Here is a 5394-nt window from a genome sequence, read left to right on the forward strand (position 1 = left end):
GTGCATTCCTAAGGCTGGGAACACATTTAAGTGCTGTCCTAGCTCGGGCTGAGTTGATTCAACTTCATAACTGTTATCTGAGCTGGGACTTGAGCTCTTCTATTTTTATTTTTATTTTTTTCCAATTGGATCTGATATCTCACTTGGCTGGCAGCACTACAGCAACACACAGGCTTGTCACTGTGATGGTTATGTAGATCAGAGCCTAAAAGTTTGTCCCTCCCAACAGTTTTTTAGCCCTTCTGCTGTCCAGAAAATTCCTGGTCCCTGGGAAGCTGCCCTGAGCTGTCACAGGAGACCATCCTGAAGGACCTGATGCTCTTCAAGCCAAAGTCATGCTTGGCAACACAGATGTCAGTTCACCCACAGCTTTCACATGGGGCATGGTGCCAGGAGCAAGGCTTGGGGGTGTAAGATTGGGAGCTCCATGTAGGAAAACCAGCCAGAAATATTAAGGTGCTAAAAGAATTTTTTTTTTTTTTTTAATGAAGTTCTCAAGATGGCCAGATTTCATTAGCTTGGACTGAACTTCTTGGGTATGTTCCAAATTAAAAAAAAAAAAAAAAAAAAAAAAAAAAAAAAAAAAAAAAGAGGGGAGTGGAATTCTTGGAAATTCAGGCATGAAATACATGGCTTTGTTTCAAGCTTCATAATGAAAAAATAACAAAGTCAAGTACCAGAGCAGTCAGACTTTATGTTCTCAGTAAAACAAAATATTTTGCTTAATATTTCACCTTGCAAAAATACTTTTAAAAATCTGCTTTGAACTGGTCTAACCTGAGCTTCCTTCACAGTTTGGCCAAAGAACAAAAAACTGGAAATCCAGCATTTGCACAGTCCCCTTGTGTTCATGTGGGAGTTCTATTTTGTTCTGACCAAAAAAAGATCTTTCAGTCCTCTGATACTTGGAGAAAGGGAGCACTGGTGCCTCCCACCTTGCCCTGCCCAGGATATGGAAGCTGGGCACAGGCAAGTGTCTCAAATCTCTTAAAAAGCCTCTAGAAATTCTGTTTGCAAAGAAAAGTTAAAAGCATGGAAAAACAGGTGTCACAGAGATATTTCCTTGAGTTTGCTGAGAGCCTGGAACAAATATCTATGGGGTGCCTCTCTCAGCTGATGGAGAGATGGGTCTTTCTACAGCTCTTCAAGCATAGGAAAAAATAACTTAATGTATAATCTCCATAAATAGCAATGGGTCAAGGACATGCTGGCTTTGATACCAGGAGCCCTTTACAAGGCACTCAAATTACAAATGCTGCAAAAGTGCTGAGTTAACCTATCTGCTGGCAAGTGCAATTTTAACCCAGGGTGCAGGCGTTCTTGTGGCACACAGTTGTCAGGGTGGGGTCAGAGTCAGGAAAAGATGGTTTCTGAGGCATTCAGCTCTGTGCCACTGCTTTATTACATGAGAACCAGGGATAGCTCTGAAGTATGGGCCACATGCTGCTCTCTGTTATACTGGATTAAATCTGTAACCCATAGGGTGCTAAATCTGGGTTTACACTTGCTTTGAAAATTCAGAGTCTGGTCTCTGCCCCTGCAGGGTGTCAGGAGGTGCCAGCACTCGAGGCAGCCACTGCAGCATCCCTGGACTGCACTGAATGCAGCATCCCCTGCAACCCACCCCTCACCACCAGCACCCAGCCAGATTTCCAGCAAGCCTGTCAGAAAAGAAAAATTGCCACAGAAGAGCAGAATTATTCCCAAACCATAAACCACTCAGTGTTTTCATATGCTGCTCAGTTGATTTTAATGAGGTTTCTTCAAAGAGCTACAGTGGACACTCTGTGCTTTTATAAAGAGCCCTGCAACCTCCATCACCTGAACTTCAATTATCCAATTTCCCTGGTACCTGGAAAGGCAATGCATGGTAATTACACTGAAAGTTATTTTAGTAACTCAATCATTCAAATTTCGCCAAGCTTCTCATAAATTCAGAGAAGCCAAGGTTATGCTATTGACATGGGTGTGTTCACATGCCAGCTTTAGGTATCTAAAAAATTAAAGACTTGACAGCAATTTAGAAAATGAGTTGCTGGTTTTTTTTCACACCAAGGAGATCAAAGGGCTGATGCAATTTGGGGAGATGTTGTAATCATTAACTATTTCAGAAGGGATCTCCCAGCCAAGTGCTCAGCTTGAGGAATTGTTTGGCAGTGTACAGGACAGCTCTGCATCTCCCAGCCCCAACACAGAAATATGCATGGGATTTACTGTGACAGGGAAAAACCCCTCCTCATTTGGAGCTGGGCTAATCTCAGAGCAAGACAGCTGAGGCAGGAGCAGCCATTTAAGTAATGCAGTGTTTGAAAGGCCTGCTCTGACCTTCATCTCTATCTGCTTTCTTGCAGGGCTGCCTCTGAAGTGCTGTACAACATAAATAGCATCTGCCCTGGGATTTTAGCCTGAGCTTAGCAGAAATGGCTCTGGTGGCTGTGATGCACCCTCTCACGCTGATTAGTCACCGAAGTTTTCCAGTTCTTCTGCCATTTGGGCCATATGTTACACTTCTATTTATCCAGACATGATTGGGGAGGCTGCTGATTAGTAGTGACTGAGGGCACTCTTACTCAGCAAACCTGTGTGCCAGATAAAAATAGCAGAGAGCACAGAGAAGGGGAGGATGAGAACCAGCCCAGCAGAGAAGGCAGCTTTAGGACACAAAGTTTTCCTTCAGCCTCCAAGTCTGTTGGAGTTAAGCTTGTCTCAGAGTCAAGTGATCAGACTGGCAGGGACTGCAAGGGCTCTCTTGCCCCTCTGTAGCACAGGCAGCTTCCCAGGGTGGATGACAGCAAGAAATTGCTATTGCAGGGACTTCAGCATTGCTGATTTGTTCAACATCCCCTGCACCTTTTCTGATTTACTCTTATTAAAAAAAAAAAAAAAAAAAAAAAAAAAGTCTGGGTGATACAGGGTGTCAAGAAGTTTCTGTAAGCTATGGCAGGCTATTATGTGCCTCCTCAAGATGACTGCTGGGTTCTGGAAGAGGCCAGAAGCAGGATCCCTCCAAACTTTAATGCTCAGCCCAACCTGCAGCTGCTGCAGTTTTAGTAATGCTTCTCTTCAGTTCATTGCCTCCTGTCTGACCACGTTTGCACCATCACCCATTCTCTGGTCTCTGAATTCTGTGTCCCTGGCTGGAGCTGGGGAGCAGCAGGGCTGATGCTCACTCTTCCCTTGCACTGCACAGAATGCCCTGCAGCCAGGAGGGCAGGGGGGATGGTGGAGAGAGGGAGGGAGGGATGCAGGGAGGGAGGGATGCAGGGAGGGATGCAGGGAGGGATGCACAGCCCACCCTGGATGCTCATATGGGGCTTGGAGCAGACACAGGAGCAGGGACCAGTCTGCAGAAGCACAAAGGGAGGCTGATAAAACATCAAACCCTAACTGAAAGCAGAGCATAAAACAAACCAAGTTTCAGGCACATGGATGTCCTTACTGGCTTTAACAGTGTTATTCATTCATTTAGAAGCAAGCACACACTCAATTTGCAGCCAAGGACCTTGCAGGGGCTGGCAGGCAGCTACAGTGCCTTCTTGGACAGAGCCTGACACCAGAAGAGCTGCCCTTATTCCAGCAAAGAGTTTGGGACAAATGTTTCAGGACATTTCCAAGCTCTGTCTGACCTTCTGGGAACCTCACAAAGTTTCTCAGAGCACTGGCAAGGACAGACTATGTATTAAAGGCCTTTTAAAAGCCCAGCAATTCTTAGCACATCCAGCAAGCTGCCAGCACCTGATGGAGCAGAATCAACAGTCCTGACTGGACAATGAAATCACTCAGACACATTCAGCCTCAGGCACTCACTTGTAACAGCAAGCTGGGCTCAGAACCATTCGAGCATTTCTTCTCACCACATCTCACATGTTGTACAGGAAAAAAAACAACAAACCACCAAACCATGAGACATCTTCTTAGTGCAAATCTCACTTGCCAGGCTTCTGATCCAGAGCTCTGGATATCCAGGGACATAATTTCTCCATGGGGTTACCTAATGCATCAGGGGTGGGTTGATCCCACATCTACCCTCTGGGAAATCTTGGGGTCCCCATTAGCAATTTGTAAATTTGTGCTTGAGGTTTCTCTTGTAGCTCCTGCCTGGACATAGCAGTGTTTCTAGAAGCTTCACAGACACCACATCCTGTCCCCTGGGTTTACAGTCCCCAGCAGACAAAGGAGGGGTGAGGAACACTGCAGCATCCTCAGGCTGCAGAACAAAGTGTGGCCCCTCAGACAAATTATGTTTTGGGCTCCTGTGCCCACTCTGATGAGGAGACAGCTCAGTCAGAGCTGGGGAAGGGGGGTGTGAAGATTAAGAAATCCCCAGTTTTGGCAGCAAATCCAGTTTCCAGAATTCCTCCTTCCCATCTGAGCTCCAGTTGCAAACAGAGTCACTGAAATCACCCCGGGTTGGATCTGGTTTTAACCCAGGGTTAAAAAAACCTCTGTCCAAAAAGGATGTCTCTGACCTGGATCATGTCAGAGATTCAGTGCCCAGTGTCAGGGCAAGCAGGGCACTGTGAGCTGACCCTGACATGTCCCTGTTCCTGTCACATCTAGATCTAGCCAGCTGAGCCCCAGGGACCCTGGAGAAACCATTGGTCCCACAAAGGCACCTGGTGAGCAGAAAGGGTTTGAGGAGCTGGCAGAGACACTGAGGAGCCTGCAAATACTTCAGATTTCCCTAAAAAGCAAAAAAAACTGTGGTCCTCTGGTGAGAACAGAGGTTTGGCTGCTTCCTTCTGCCAAGATGGAAGTTCACATCCCCCTCTAGATAGACCTGGAGCAACATGTGCCTCATCCAAAGTCAACTGTCCTGAAAGGGAGCTGGATATTAACTTCCAGTCCTTAAACAAACAGAATATGAAAGTAACACAGACAGAAAGAGCTCAGCATTTCCAGCACGTTTCAAGGAGCAGTGTTCACTCCCTGAGACTGAGGAGAAATCTCACCAAGACAACAGGAAGAAGTTAATAAAGTTTTTCCTTGTGATTTTTATTTGGTGTCAAATATCAGTCAGTTTGCCCATCTGGGATATTAATATTGCAAATAGTGCTAAAGCTTGCTTTGCTCAGAATAAGCCACAGGAACTTATAGAGTTCATTAGACCCCCATATTTCCTCTCCTTCCATTTAAATGAAGAAAGGGGACACTGTGCCATTTCCTTTCACACAGAAGTGTTGGGCTTTGGCAAGGTTTTTACATTATTTAATTAGCCCACTCAAATTTCACTGAATCGGGAATATTCCAGTGACAATAATGTCCCTCTCCTGCTGAGTATCAGAAGGTGGAAAATAAAAAGCTCTGTCATGCAAATGCAGCCTCAGCACAGCGCCTAAGGTGGTTGGAAAATATCATTTAATCCAATTATTCTTCCTGCAATTCTTGTGAATT

Source organism: Erithacus rubecula, assembly GCF_903797595.1.
Source record: "Erithacus rubecula genome assembly, chromosome: 6".
In the NCBI taxonomy this organism is placed as follows: domain Eukaryota; kingdom Metazoa; phylum Chordata; class Aves; order Passeriformes; family Muscicapidae; genus Erithacus; species Erithacus rubecula.